Source organism: Salvia miltiorrhiza, chromosome 7, assembly GCF_028751815.1.
Source record: "Salvia miltiorrhiza cultivar Shanhuang (shh) chromosome 7, IMPLAD_Smil_shh, whole genome shotgun sequence".
NCBI classification, from domain to species: Eukaryota; Viridiplantae; Streptophyta; class Magnoliopsida; order Lamiales; family Lamiaceae; genus Salvia; species Salvia miltiorrhiza.
The window spans coordinates 52,943,069-52,960,082 of record NC_080393.1 but is presented as its reverse complement, the minus strand read 5'-3'; the positions used below and the strand labels follow the sequence as shown (position 1 = coordinate 52,960,082).

Genomic DNA, 17,014 nt, shown 5'->3' with positions numbered 1-17,014 from the left:
TAGCTTCCCTGAAACCACCGATTCCCTCCTCCTTCCGACGACAACAGCTCGCTGCCGCCGCCAGTCTCTCTCCCTCTCGACTGCTCTCACGGCCGCTGGAGCTCGCTGGAGCAACGGCGACCACGACAGGCTCCACCTCTGCTGCTACTCCATCGTGCCCGGACCAGACCACCTCTCCCTCACCCCCGACTGATCGGCTACAACAGCGACGAGCCGCTGCTGCGCCTGAACCCTAGCCACCCCTCTTCTCTCTCTCCGGCCGTGGCCGAGCGACAGCGGCAGAGCCGCCACGCCCTGGCCTCCCTCTGTTAAACCAGCTACCGCCCCAACCCCTGTTCTTTCTCCTCCTCGGCAACGACGAAAACGCCGCCGCCTCCCTCGGCCTCTCTCTCTCTTGCCCGTTTCCGGCGACTGCAGCAGCAAGAGCCGCCCGCCGGAGCCCTAGGCTCAGCCTCCCCTGACTCGACTCAATACAGCAAGATCGAAGGAAGGAAACAAAATTCAAAGCTTCAAAATAAAATCTTTTCTCTTTCTTTCTTTTCTTTGAAAACAGAAATCCATGTACAAATGAATAGATCGTGCATAACGAAATGAAATCTGTACAAATAGATTTTGTTCGAAAACCTTGGTTCAATTCACATGAGTATGAGTGATGTATATACGTATATGTGTACATGAATGTTGGTGTTCTTTTGTCTGTTGCTCATTACAGAATTGATAAGGGTGATGAATTGAAATTCATGATGCTAACCGTGAATAAGAAGAAAAAAAAATGGGTAGAGGTTAGCGGCCTGACCTGCTGTTGAATGAATCGAGCTATGTTGCTGCTCACTTGAATTCTTGAATGAATCGAGCTATGTTGCTGCTCACTTGAATTCTTGCTGTGGAGAAAAGAAGTATGAAAATTCTGGATTTTGAGAATGCCAACTGAAATTGGCTTGAACGTACTTAAAGCAAGGGAATTTTGACAGCCTGCCCTTAGGCATGGCTGGAAAGTGAAATTTGGGGCTGCACTATAGTCTTGAGTTGGCAGAGGAACATGGCTTAAAGTTGGAGCTAGTAGCTGGGATTGCCTTTGAAAGCATGATTAAAAGTTGAGTTGGAGGTACACATAGAGTGGCTGGTAGGGTCTAGAGTATGGTGAAATGAGGTTATTGATTAGACAAATAAAATCCCTCAGGATAAAATTGTCGAAACTGTAATAATTCTTCAGGGTTTGCTTAATTAAAAGCTCGTGAAAATACTTGAATGCTAAATTAAATAAATATGCAATGCATATAAATTTAATAACTAAATTTACAAATGCTTTTATAAATCATTTTTGTTGGAATTAAAATAAATTCATTTTCTTTTATCCGGCGTGAATCATCTTAAATCTAAGTTCAAAATTATTCTAAACTTAGCTCGAGGAAACGGGGTATTACAATTTTCATGTAATTAAATAATGTTTACTTTCATTTTTTAATCGCAGAAGGACAATTTTGTAATCTCTAATTCAGCTAATTTGGTATGTTTAACAAATCCCATAAATTACTCGATTCATATTCTTGTGTGATCAAATCCGATAGCATGGAGCAATATTCTAGGTTCCATCAAAATATCTTCATAGCCATATTCAATTTGTGAAATTTTGCTCTCATATTTTAATTGCCGTTTTGCAAAAAAAGTGTCTGCGAATGGATTTTCCCTTTTGTTCAATATGTCCAGTTTCGACCTTCACTCAATTCGATGAATCGGCTGGAGACGAACAATGTTGTTATATGGTAAATTTACTTTCATTGAATAGATGAAGATCCTCACTTTCAACGAATTTGATTACATCTCTATTGTTCTCTGCTGGATAAGCACAGTCTTCTGCTAAGGTAAATCTATTTTCGTTCAATAAATAAAATTTCTTCGCCTGTTTTTTTTAATATAATTTTGTTGTGAATGACAGTGCCAAGGTTTATTTTTTATGATTCTACGAATTGAATTAAACAATTTGGACTGAATTTATGAATGTTGCTGCGAACAGTCTTCTGCTAAGGGAAATCTATTTTCGTTCAATACATGAATTTTCTTCGTCTAGTTTTTTAGTATAATTTTGTTGTGAATGCCGCTGCCAAGGGTTTTTTTTTTTTCTTTTATGATTCTATGAACTAAATTAAACAATTTGAACTGAAATTATGAACGTGGCTGCCAAGGGTTGTGAACTAAAATAGTACATATCCTTCAATTTAATACATGAATGTCATTCGTCTGTTTCCTTTATTATAATTTTGTTTAAATGCCGGGGGGGTTGATGATTCTATGAACTGAATTAAACAATTTGAACTGAATTTATGAACGTGATTGTCAAGGGTTGTGAACTGAATTTAATTTTTTTATTGCATATCATATTATATATTAACTTAAAATTTGTGAGGTGCAGGAAGATTATATAATAGAGTTATCGAATGTGTGCACTGGTGAAGCAAAAGATGTTACTATTTTTTTTATCTATAATAAACATATTGACTAATTGATCATATTGAGCAATAAATTTTATATCTTTGCGCAGAATGTTGGAGTTGAAAATGTTAACGCAGAAGCAAGTGAACTTGAAAATGTCGGTGTAGATTCCCTGCTTAAGCATGATGCTATGATTGGTTCTGCTAATGTGCGGTTTGCTAAGGAGGCCGAACTTGTTAGTTTGTTGACCATTTCATATGTTCAATATTGTAGAATTGTTATATCTGTTTAGATAGTATTATAAAAGTTTCATGTTTGTCGACTGTATAGGATGTTCAACCACGTTTACCAAACGAACCTGATGTTCAACTCGACAACATAGTTCATTGTACACCTGTTCAGAAGTCCAAGGGAAAGGTTTGTATGGGTTGCTTGTTGATTTATTGTTTAATGTATGATATCTAGTTCTAATATAAATATAATTGGAACAGGCTACGATTGAGGGGAAATGATCAATAAAAGGAACTATGCTGATGAGCAAGTCACAGAGGGTAAATATCTGGAATCGTAGTTTTGTATATATGTAAAATGAGTATTGTTATAGCAACTGCTTCTTGTTGTACAGGTCAAGAATCAATCAACAGTTGAGAATAATACTAGATCGAACGATGGAGATAATGAGAATGAAGGGGTAAAAAAAGTATATGTTAGGAAGTCTAAGAAGTAGTTCGATATGGTTGTATCATAAATAATTATTTTGTGCAACAAGTGGTCGACGAAACACTAAGTTTATCAGAAATATTGAGTTTACCCTTATATGCAGGGTTGCCGATGATGTATGTATTTTTTGTGTCGTATGGACCAAAATACTTTTGTGTATAAATATGACCATAACTTAAGTGCACTATGTTACTAAATATGCGACACTTAGAGACTTTCATGGGTGATTGTTCGGCTAGTTGGAAGTGTATGTCGGCTGTGTCGCGAATGAGGCAACTCCGTGTCCTGTGCATTCGTTATTGTGCTACATTGGTCGTTTAGGAACAAAACAAGAAGGGGATATTAATGACAAATGAAGCAGTTGAACATTATATTGAGTTTAGAAGGATAAAAGCTTTAACGCCAACATGATGTTGATTGGTTCGTAAATTAATCTGGTTATACTTATGTTTTTTTGGTATTTGACAATAGGGAAGAGTTCAATGGAGACCACTCCCCTATATAGAGAATGAAGACCAAATCAGAGCCATTGATCTCACCAAAATCAATGAATCAGATTCATCCGAATTCTTCAAGTTTAGGAAATCCCGTAAATTCCTCATTTTCCAATTCTAGGAACCAACGAACATTATTATGAACTTACGAACATAAGTATGTTTATTTGTATGTTCATTTATTTTTATATGAACATATCGACGAACATTAGTATGTTCATTTGTTTTTTATACAAACACATCGACGAACATTAGTATGTTCGTTGGTTCCCAGAATTGGAAAATGAGGAATTTACTGGATTTTCTAAACTTGAAGAATTCAGATTAATCTGATTCATTGATTTTGGTGAGATCAATGGCTCTGATTTGGTCTCTATTCTCTATATAGGGAAGTGGTCTCCATTGAAGCTGACCATTTGACAATATACTTTACATACATTAAGTTAGTGACAGTGTTATAACTTCAAGTTTTTTAGTGAATTTATTTTATGATTAATTATATTCTTTTGCTATTATTACCCTAAATTTAGCATATATATAATATGTGAATCAAATCTCGATTTGTAGTATCCTTGATCCGAGAAATGGTATTTGAACATTAAGGCATGATATCACATGCAAAACATGAAAAAATTTATATGGATGTTGAAGTATTAACAATTTGGCACCAAAATAAATATATAGATTCTCAATTTTGTGAATACAAAAATCATTTTTAGTTGTTTGTTGTATAAAACACGTTTAATTTACATTTTGCCATGTTCACAACAATATGGTTTGTTGACTTTTTGAACACGGCCAATGAACATAATGCATACACATAACTTTTTATATACAAACAATTTGAAGTATTAACAATTTCTACGAACATAGATACATAAGTTTTTTTACGAACATATAGATGAACATTGGTTTTTGTACTTGCAGACTTATGAATTAATAAAAACGAAAAAATACATAAATTCAGAAACTGAACATAAAAATAAAAAACTTGACCTAACGTATCTGCAATAGAATCTTCCATAAATAAAAGATTTGATTTTATACGAACATATCTACGAACATTAGTATGTTCATTTATTTTTCATACGAACATACCATATCCCTATCACATACCCACATTCAGAACTCTCTCCCTCTCGAACTCAGCCACCACGGCCTTCCTCTCGGCGAGAAGCTGGCGGCCGACCATCTCCCTCAGCATATATCTTCTTTCTTCCTCACATCTGCACCACCCCCTCTACGCATAAACACACACACAGACGCAGCATAGGGCGGCGCCGCCTCCCTCCAAAATTCATGTGTTGTCAAAATGACCTCAAATTTTATGTGTGTATATCTAACACATATATCGTCACACCATAAAAAGTTGAGAAGTAAATCTCAACAGATCGTTACTGAAAGAGATGACTTAAGTGTCTGCCATACGAAAGTTTCAACAGAAACTGGCAGTGGAAGTCTTGAATTTTAAAAGGGTAGTAAATGAAATTCAAATAACTTGAAAATTTGCATGAATGTTCACCACAATCCTATCTATACCCCACAAAATTCCCAAGATTTTTGAGAAACAGGAATTCATCGAAACTAAGGTTTCGACTCACCTTCGTCTATGTGAGCAAGAATAAAAGCTGTTCGCCGGAGGGTTTGATCACAATAAAAAAATAAAATGATATTCTAGTGAAATCTGGTTCGTTGATTAGGGTGAGATGAATGGCCTTGATTTGATCTGTATTCTTTATCTAAGGGAGTGGTCTCCATTAAATGCGAGCGACCATGTTTGATTATATATAAACTAGATAGAATAAGATGAGATATCATATTTTATATAATTCATATTAGTTAGTTGTTAGTATTGTTGATTATTATATTTAGTATATATTTTATATTATGGTTGACACAATAAACTAACCAATATTATATTAAAAAAATCTTTTTATAGATAGACCACTATGGCTTAATTTATTTTGTATGTGCATACAATATAGCGAAATAATACCTTCTGACGTACATATTTATGAACATGATACTTTATACAAACATATATATAAGTTTTAGTACGAACTATGTATATGAACCTTTTTTGTTCTGTGAACATTGTAATGAACATGATAAGTTTTCAAAATATTACGTGTAAAATTTTATATTATGTGTGACTCAATAAAATAAGCAATATTTAAAGTGAATTTTTTTTTGTAGTGAAACCACATATCTTAATTTATTTTGTATGGGCACTAAATATACCGAAATGATACATTCAGACGTACCTATTTGTGAACGTTATCCTTGAAACGAACATAAATATGAACATATATTTTAAAACTAAAAAATACATAAATTCTGCAAATGAACATTAAATAAAAAAATTGAAGCAGCGCATCTTTTATGTGACCAACCTTACCAAAAACCAATATAAACTAATACCGAACTAAATTCATTATTATTAATATCATATTATTGCATTAGGCAATAATTATATTAACCAGAACAACATCAGAATGATCAACAATATCAAAATCAATTTGAGGTTTCTATTTTGTTTCTTCAAATACTTGATTTATGCAGATGATACTTCATTATCTCGAACAAGATCATCGATTCTATTTTTAAAATTTTCGTTTTCTGCCTCCAATCCATCTCGTTCATTTCGTATCCGTTGGTAAAAATATTTCTGATATGGTGTAATGTCTGGATCTAGCCTTTCAAAAAACTTGCAATTATCATCCTATCAAAACAACGAAACAATAGTTATAATTGGGCTGAGTTGATTTGCTAATGAATGAGTAAAAAGATTAGTACATACCGTTCTTGATCTACAACAGTAATATCTTTGATATGGATTGTCGAATGACTTAGAAGTCTTGATGTCGGCTCTACATTCAGGGTAACAAAACGTATGATGATGGCCACTAGTCATATTTATCTTTTTGGGGATAGAGTATTTTGAGGACATAAATCTGAGAACAATATAAGTATTTTGTGCATTACGTTGTATATCAATATTTTGCATTTATTCCGTCGTAATCGTATTAGTTTTAGCATGTTACTTAATGATAATTTGTATGAAGTTACGAACTTATGTTTTGAACTGCAATATTTGTTCAAAATCATTTATTTGTTCAAATCATTTAAGTATTATATAATTTCATTGTAATTTTTTTGAACTTAACAATGTAATAAAAGAACATGTACATAATATATATTACAGAAAACATTTATTGCCAATATAGATCTAATCAGTTAATATATAAAGTTTGAATGTGTTTATTAAATATGTTCATTGAGAATAATATGAACATTATATATTCATCGAACATGTTTTGTTCGATGAACTTACGTCTTCAACATGTATGTAATGTACAATTAAATCGATAGACCTCCATATTGTTCCAAAATATTAAATGAACATGTTTTATTCGATGACCTTAGTTTTCGAACTTAGTTTGAATGCGTTTATCAAATATGTTCATTGAAATAATATGAACATTATATGTTCAACGAACATATTTTATTTGATGAACTTACGGCTTGACCATGTATGTAATTCACAATTATACGTTATTCAATCAGATAATATATGCGTTCAAACATTTCTTTCGTTATGGTATCTGTATTTTTTATGATAATTCAAATTCGTCATTAATTTATAAATATTGAATTGAAAAAAAATAATAGTTTAATATCTATCCTGAAAATTGTTTCAAAATTTCTGCACACACCTTCTGAACTTATTTGAATGAAACTAGTCAAAGAGGTTTACGGAGTTGTATACCGTATCATAATTATGGAGTTTCTAAAATTAAATAAGATTTGATTGATGTTAATTATGGGATTATACGGTTATGAAAATTATGGAATTACAATTACATCCTTTCGGCCCAAATAGTATTGAATGTAAATGGATTAATCAAATCCGTCCGATCGAGTTAGATCAAGGGCCATTATTTGGTCTCTATTCTTTGTTTATTTGATGGTCTCCATAGAACTCTATCCTATATATATATATATATATATATATATATATATATATATATATATATACTAGTGTAACTCCCGCGCAATGCGCGGTTGAATGTGAATTAAGACTCGTGTAAAATGTGCATATATAGTATTTTATACTATTAATATAAACTAATAAAATTAAAATTTAATATCAAAATTATTTTTTGCTAAGCGATATATTTTAATATAACCTGTATAGTTTATACAAATATATAACATGTGTCTATATATGTCACACCCCAATTCTTGAAGGAATAAACTATAATCGAGGTGCGACTAAAATCATAGAAATAAACAAGGGAAGAACCTTGTGAAATTCAGATAATAGGATAAAAAGGTTGGGCAACGCCCTTTGAATGAAGAAAGATAGAAATCAAGTGATACTAATCAATCAACAACATTCTAAACTTCAGGATCACAGGTTTGGTTTCATGCTTCTGATAACCAACGTTAAATAACGTAGAGCTAGAAGTTGAGAGTCTACGCTCGATAAGAAACATAATTCAGAATTTAACATAAGGGTCTTAAGTTAGAGAAACATAAGACAAATAAGAGCTAGTGCAACAGCGGAAGACAAAATACGGAGTTGAACCCTAGCCTCAGCTCTGCCCCGTCAGCACCGACCAATCAACCTGAAAACATTTGAAAGTAATTTTGGGCTTAAGTACTAATGTACTTAGTGGGCTAGCATTTTTATAAACATTTCATAATCATAAGAGCAGTTTATCCAATTATACTTGACATGACTTAGAAGGTTTTAAATTGAAATAACTTCTAAGCATGTTAAAACATTTTATTATGTTGCGCGCAATTGTCACACTCCATTTCCGTTACTCGCTGTGATCCCGGACCTTTTAGCCACCGACGGATCCATTACTCCTGCTTTACTTGAACTGAGGGCGTAACCCAGCCAAGTTCCCATTTGGGACCCAATGCTCCGGAACACATCCCGTCGAGCACCCTTATAACGCCTCGTACATGATTAGTGCCCGATAGAGATCAACCCACCAGGTCAGCTAATAGGTGTACACAATTCTCAAATAACGTGTTAGGTTAAGAGAGAACCTCGATCGATTCATTGTTGCGAGCCTTAAACAGAGCAGAGTGCACAAAATATTTTATCGGATAAACAGTTTTCATTTCATTGAAACATTTAAGCTCAATAGCTAAACCATACATTTGGAAAGTAAGCCCACCTGATTAGGCAATGCCTGTCGTTTATTCTTAACTCTGAATCGGTATAGCAGTGCTAATCCTCACGATCCACAAAGCCTACAAGAAATCTATAATCTTAATAGGTCTCCTGAATCTAATCTTAAGTCATGATGTAGTGCTTATCATCCTATGATTCACTTAGTCGGGTTTTCAAAATTTAATAAATATTTGAAAACTAAATTCTTGAGTCAAGGACACCAACAATATCCTTGCTCGATTTTTTTTTAATAATAAAATCAATTTAATCATAAATGATTCTATGTAAAATGTTTGATGCAAAATTAATTCATGCTTTAACTCACATGATTAAATAAATATATTTAACATATGCACATAATAAGAAAATACTATTATGCAAACTTTTTCTAAAAAAAAAGTTACTTAAACTCAAATAAAGAGTTAAACAAGTCCAACAATTAAATGGAAGCACATATTTTATTTGAAAAATTCGCAGCTCAAATAAAATAAATAGCAGTTCACATTTAAACTAAAATTTCAGCCCAGATTTTAATTAAAAAAGGCCCATTTGTAAAATAATTTAAGGAGGCCCAATGGCCCAAAATTCTTTCTTCCTCTTCTTTTACACGCACACACCCACTCAAAATCACACGCAAGTCACACAACGCACACACACCAGCGCACGCCTCACTACCCTCTCTCTTCTTCCCTGCGGCGGTAGCCGCCGCAGGCCACGCCGCCGCCCCCCTGACTCCCTCGTTCTCTCTCTCCGATCTCCCCCTCTCGTCTCCTCTTTCTCTACACCCTCTGTCCTTCTCCCTATCTCCTGCTCCGGACGAAACTGTCACAGCCCGCAATCCCTAAGGATGGTTTAACCGGGGTTATGACTCGGGAAGGGGATTAAGAAGCGGGGAAAGAAAGGGGCATTTACTTAACAATCAAACATTTTACGAAAAGAGACAATTATTATATAACACTAGGATCATAACTGATCACTTGGGCAAAACAAGACATTCGTTCAGGAAGGCCCGTCAAAGTGGATTAACCAACAAAGAGTATCATACTTAAAATAAAAACCTTAACATAATCAGAGTATCTTGCAGCGGAAATACGTGTGAGTTATACATATGAAGATGTATACTCAAGGTTACATTATTGTTCTATGTCAAAAGGTACATCCGCTCAACTCCACTCCATTCCATCACCCGCTCAACCTGCACATTAGGGAAAACAACATGCAGGGCTGAGTAAAAATACTCAGTGAACATATGCCGGAAACATAACATTTTATATCATTTATTGTACTGCCAACAGTAACACACAGGGTTTTACTTGAAGGACCTGTGCTTACTAAACATTTTCTTTCATTTCATAAAGTTGGATGGCCATCCCATTTTCGGTCTATATGATCCATATCTGTTCCTTTTACACGCCGGGAAGGAGGCCTCCTTCCACGGACGCTAAGACCGGTCGCAAGCGACACACAGTCTCCATGAGTGTACACGTTAACCCTTACTAGCAAACCTTCGTCTAGCGTAGGGTCCGAATTCGATTTCCTTTATAGTTGGCGAACCAACACAGATAGGATACATACATAAAACATAAACATTTTTGGCAGACAATCATTTCATAAACATTTCCTTTCCTTTCATAAGAACCATTTAATCATTTCCATAAACATTTCATTTAATAAGAACCATTTACCATTTAAAATATTACAGTTATATCATGTCATTCATTTCATTTCGTATAAGAGGCCTGTATGCAGGGGATCTCTATATACGTGTTTTAAGAAAGCCCACCTTATTCGTTCCCACAACGGGCGTAGAGTTACTTCCCTCTTTAGCTATCACTTCCCGCCTGGACCTTTATTGACGAAGAATCGATAAGTTTGAGAAGAAGTCGTGAAGGAAAGGAAGATAGGTCTCTAAACTAAACTATCTCCTTTTTAATGATTTTAGGGTTCTAACATCCATATTAATCTTGTCTCGTTCAAAACCTTAAACTCAAAACATCTATCACATAACTATCATTTAGGTTCGAAACTATTTTTTTGAACATCATCATGCGCATCAATTATAACTCGTTCTACTCACGCCATCAAGTTAAATATTCCGTCATTTAATAACAATTCATATAATATCACATAGACAAATTAAATCATCATAGATCATTCTTTCTCATACTTAAAATAATTTAATCATTTTCAAATAATCCATATTAATAAGTCATTTTGAAAAGAATTAAATTAAATAAGAGTTTAACTCAAAATATTTTATTTTAAAGTCCATTTTGTAAAAATACTTGAAATAAAAGAACTCCATTTAAATAATTAATTTAAAGGTCAATATATAATTAAATTAATCAAGCTCAATTTAAATTAATAATTAAGAGCTCAAATAATTTAAATAGATATAAGCCCAAATTAATTAGATAAATTAAGTCTATCATGTTTTTCTTTGAATAAGGCCCAAACAATTAAATTAAAGAAGCCCAAATCCTTTAAATAAAAGAAGCCCATCATAATTTTTATTTAAAAGGGCCGAGCCCAACAGATATTTATTTAAAAGGGCCGAGCCCAACAGATATTTATTTAAAAGGGCCGAGCCCAACAGATATTGAAGCCCAACAATTAAATTCTAAGCCATCAATTAATTAAATAAGGGCCCAAACACTTATTAAAATCGGCCCAAGTCTCGGCCCAACAGCAATTAAATAACAGCCCAAATCATGTCCAAGCCCACCCATCATACTAACCCTAAATAAAAACACACACAACACATTCAGCACACACACAAAGAAGCTGCGCCTCTCTCTCCCTCGGTCGTCTGCCCGGCGCCGCCGCCTCCGCCGCCGTCGCCGCCGGCGAGCGGCGCGGCCTCTCCCTCTCACCCCCTCGGTCTCCTCTTCTCTCCCTCTCGTTTCTCTGTTCTCCTTTCACCTCTATCTCTCTCGCTCACTCTACCACCGGAAACAGGGCAAGAGATGCCGCCTCTCTGCGGCTGCCGCCGCCTCTTCTTCACCTCCACGGCGGAACGGCCGCCCCCTGTTCTCCCTCTCTCTCTATCTCTAACTCTCAACATCATCTCGGTCTCTCTCTCTAACTCTCACTGACACACACGCCGGCAGACACGGCGAAAGCCGCGCCGCTGCGTCGTCCTCCCCTTCGCCGGTGGACAGACGGCCAGGAGCCGTAGAGGAATCGCCGTCGCCGGAGACATCCCAGGTAAAACCCTAACTTCTTTCATTTTCCCCTTCTTTCCTTTTTAAATTAAAAACTGAAATCCCTCTCTTCTTTTCCCTTTGCAGAACGGAACCACGGCAGGTTCACCGCCGCCGCTCCGTCGCCGGCGACGAGCCACCGCGGCTGCCGCCTCCCTCTGATCTCGACTCACACACACACAGCAGGGTCAAGCTCTTATTCAGTTTAAAAAAAGACATAGAGAAATTAGCACAAATTCAATTACTAAACTGTATACTCTTTGTATTTCTTTAAAAGTCTGTAATTTAAAGCAAATCATTGTATCCTTGCATGTATATCTGTAATAGGTTTCAAAGAAAAAGTATACACACATATAAGAATTACTAAGCAATTGTGTGTGTGGGTTGAAACAGTGAAGTAGGCATAGAATGAAAGATGCAAAACCTTCAATATTGGAATTTGATTTGTATTTCTGCGAAATCTGGTATACATCATAAGTTAGATATGTGCTGTGAAGAAATATGTGAAAATGATAGTAGTAAACATCAGCACTATTATCGTGAATCTTGCTGTTGAAAATGGGCTGCAGTTGTGAAATGGTGAAGATGGTGAAGGCGTGGGGTTGGGCTTAAAGAAGAATGAGGATCGTGGAAATGGTTGGTATGAACATGGAATTCTTTTCAGCATACTTAGTATGATGAAGAATTTCTTCAGCATGCGTAGTAAATTCTTCAGCATGCTTAGGATTATTCAAAATTAATCATTAAAATATCTAAGAGATTAATACATTAATTATATGGTTCCAAACTCATTAAATACATTCACCATACAAGACTAATTTTTATTTGAAGTATAAAATCCATTGGGTTTGTCAATTTAATAAATTAAACTAACCACATGGATCAACTTTAGTGATGAAAAATTCATTTTAACACTTCAAGGTAACCTCATTAATAAATGGACTCAAAATATGCATCGTCTACTGGAAACAAAAATAAAATAACTCATCACGTATATAAATCATCAAATTCATATAAGTCTGTATTTATTAATGGATGCCGAACCCCTAATTATCATAATAAATCCTTAAATCAGTCATTAGAAGAATTTAATCATCAATTAAAGTCGGGTCATTACATACTATCCCCCTTAAAGAAATTTCGTCCCGAAATTTGTACCTCAGGAAACAACTCTGGTTACTCTCGTTTCATGGTAGACTCGGGTTCCCATGTCGCCTCTTCCTTTGACCATGATGTCTCCATAAGACCTTAACTATTGTATCGATTTATCCTTAGTATCTGCACCTTCGATCTAAAATAGATTTCGGGTCTTTCCTCATAAACTCATATCGGACTAAGGACAATGTCGTTTCTATGGATTACATGCTTTGGATCGTAAACATACTTCCTTAACTGCGACACGTGGAATACATTGTGCACATTCCCACGGTTGGCGGCAACGCCAACCTGTAGGCTACATGGCTATTCGTTCTAGTATCTCATATGGTCCTATGAAACGTGGCCTTGCGTTTACCCTTCACCCGAATCTAACGATTCCTCTGAGGAGAAACCTTCAGGAAAAACTTTTTTCTCCATCTTCAAACTGTAGGTCGTTCGGCGTTTGTCAGCATAGACTTCTGTCTCTCCTGGGCCTCCTTGATTCTTTGTCTGATTTGACGGACGATCTCAATCATCTCGCCTACTGTGTCAGGCCCTAGGATTCTTCTTTTCGCCCATTCATCCCAGTCACGTGGCGATTTACATTTCTTCCCGTACACTGCTCATAAGGTGCCATAGCGATAGTGGCTTGATGACTGTTATTATATGCAAACTCGATAAGCGGTAAAACATGTTCCCAACTTTCACCCCGGTCTAGCACGACCGTTCTTAACATATCTTCTAGTGTCTGAATTGTTCTTTCAGACTGACCATCTGTTTGTGGGTGAAAAGCTGTACTAAAATTTAACCTCGTTCCCAGTTCCTTCTGCAAGCTTATCCAGAATCTGGATGTAAACTTGGAATCCCTGTCTGATGTAATTGTCCTTGGTACTCCGTGCAAACGTATAATCTCTTTGACATAAAGTTGGGCTAACTTATCTGATCCATGAGTGATTGGGATTGGTATAAAGTGTGCACACTTCGTAAGTCTGTCAACAATGACCCATATAGCCGTGTTACCTTTCGTTTTGATCTTGGTAGTCCCGTGACGAAGTCCATTGCAATATCATCCCATTTCCATTTTGGTATATCCAAAGGTTGTAACTCACCATAGGGTCTTTGGTGCAAAGCCTTCACTTGCTGACAAGCAAGACATCTTTCAACAAACGAGGCCACATCTCGTTTCATTCCTTCCCACCAGAAATTCTGTTTTAGGTCCTGATACATCTTAGTACTTCCTGGGTGGGCAGTGTAAGGAGTGTCATGAGCTTCGCTCATTATCTTATTCCTAAGTTCATCGTCATGTGGAATGCATATCCTCTCTTCAAAGAAGATAGCATTGTCTGATTCCTCATGGTAATTCTTGAGTTCTCCTTTCCTTATCCTTCCTCGTAGCTTCTCCATCTTTTCGTCCTTCCTTTGTGCTTCTACCACCATTTTTCTCAAACTGGGTATTGTCGCAACAACACTCGCTATTGTATTAGGTGGTTTAATCACTTCTATCATCATCTTGTCAAAGTTTTTAATGAGTTCATCTTCTCTCGTGAGAAGGTATCCTAATTTAGACGAGACTTTACGACTCAATGCATCGGCTACTACATTAGCCTTGCCTGGGTGGTAGTTTATACCACAATCATAATCCTTTACTAGTTCGAGCCATCTTCTTTGCCTCATGTTCAGATCTCTTTGCTCGAAAAAGTATTTCAGGCTTTTATGATCGGTGAATATCTCACACCTAACTCCGTATAGGTGATGTCTCCAGATTTTCAGTGCATGCACCACTGCAGCTAATTCTAAATCATGGGTTGGATAATTCAGTTCATGTGGTCTAAGTTGTCGCGATGCATACGCTATCACCTTTCCCTCTTGCATTAACACACAACCTAGTCCATTTTTCGACGCATCCGTGTAGATCACATATTCTTTGTCTGATTCTGAAACTGCTAGCACTGGTGCAGTAGTTAGCATGTCCTTGAGCTGCTAAAAATTTTGTCTCGCACTCATCAGTCTAAGTATACTTGATTCCTTTCCTAAGTAACTGTGTCATCGGTCTTGCTATTTTTGAAAATCCTTCAATGAATCTTTGATAGTAGCTAGCCAATCCTAAGAAACTTCTTATCTCATTTGGAGTTGTTGGTGACCTCCATCCTTGCACCGCTTCCACCTTAGCGGGGTCCACTTTGATTCCTTCTGATGACATGATGTGTCCCAAAAATGTAACTTCTTTAAGCCAAAACTCACACTTGCTGAATTTGGCGTAAAGTCGTTCATCCCTTAGTGTTTGCAAGGTAGTCCTTAAGTGTTGTTGATGTTCCTCTTCGTTTTTGGAATAGATGAGGACGTCATCTATGAATACTAAGACAAACTTGTCTAAGTAAGGGTGGAATACTCTATTCATGAGGTCCATGAATACAGCTGGCGCATTTGTTAATCCGAAAGGCACAACTACAAACTCATAGTGGCCATATCTTGTTCGAAACGCCGTCTTAGGTATATCTTCTTGTCTGACCTTTAACTGGTGATACCCAGACCTTAAATCAATTTTTGAAAACACGCTCGCGCCCTTGAGTTGATCAAACAAGTCGTCTATCCTTGGCAAAGGATATTTATTCTTGAGCGTTAGCTTATTCAACTCTCTGTAATCGATGCACATTCTCAAAGTGCCGTCTTTCTTCTTAACAAACAAAACTGGCGCTCCCCATGGAGATACACTAGGTCTGATGAAACCTAGGTCCAATAATTCCTGTAATTGGATCTTCAGTTCCTCCAATTCCCTTGGAGCCATCCTGTAGGGTGCTTTTGAAACTGGTGCTGATCCTGGTTCCAGGTCAATGGTAAATTCCACTTGCCTATTTGGTGGTAGTCCTGGCAAGTTATCTGGAAAAACGTCATTGTATTCTCGTACAACTTCCACATCTTCGATTGCTCCTTCTGTTCCAGCTTCTCCGTTTAGGTACACAAGAAAAGCTCTGCAGTCTTTCTTGTTCATCATCTTTCTCGCTTGTAGGGCTGAAATGACTGGTATGTTCCTACCCATACTTATCCCGTGAAAACTCAAAGCGTCTTTTCCTGGATATTTGAATGAGATCTCCCGTTCCTTGCATAAAATTGTGGCATAGTTCTCTGCTAGCCAATCCATTCCTAGGATTAAGTCCACGTCCCACATTGGTATAACATGCAAGTTGTTCGCTACAACATTAAGTGACCCTATGTTCAAATCTAAGTTCGAGCAAACGTGTGTAACTGTCGTCACCCCTCCTATTGGTGAAGAAATTCTCATATCCTGATTAGCTTTTTCCTGTTTAAGTTCTAGAGTGTCGACGCATGCACTTGCAATGAAAGAATGTGAAGCACCCGTGTCAAACAAAAGTACAACAGGTGTAACAACCCGCTCTTTTATATTTATTTTAGTCCAATATTGCGTGTTTATTAATCTATTTTTAGTAAATGAAACGATTTATGAATTCCAACTATGATTCTGAATTACGTAATTTGGAAACAGATTCGCTACACTAGCAGTATGCATTTATTTATCTTCGCGTGTTTAAAATCGCGACGTTAATCTTTGAACCGATGAATATTTATTATTCGAAGTTATAACCAACTTAGCGAAGTGTATTATTTATTAGTCAAGATGGAGTTTATTTCATATTGTTACTTAAGTCGTGAATTATTTCCGACTTTGAAGCCAATTAAATCTACGGATTTAATTTAGGTATTAGAATGACGAACGAATTAAATCTATGGATTTAATTTAGCAATCTCGATAATAATAAAAATTAGATTTATAGAGCAACCAACACTGAAGGATTATATTTAGATCATATCAGACTTTACAT

The 17,014-nt window shown here is 36.2% G+C and overlaps 1 long non-coding RNA gene across 1 annotated transcript; it reads left to right on the top strand.

Annotated features, from left to right (window-relative positions):
* The first annotated feature begins 11,669 nt into the window (after positions 1–11,669).
* LOC130994788 (uncharacterized) lies at positions 11,670–12,402 on the top strand. Its single transcript, XR_009091935.1, has 2 exons — positions 11,670–12,042; positions 12,126–12,402. It is a non-coding gene; the product is annotated as an uncharacterized LOC130994788 (long non-coding RNA).
* The last annotated feature ends 4,612 nt before the right edge of the window (positions 12,403–17,014 follow it).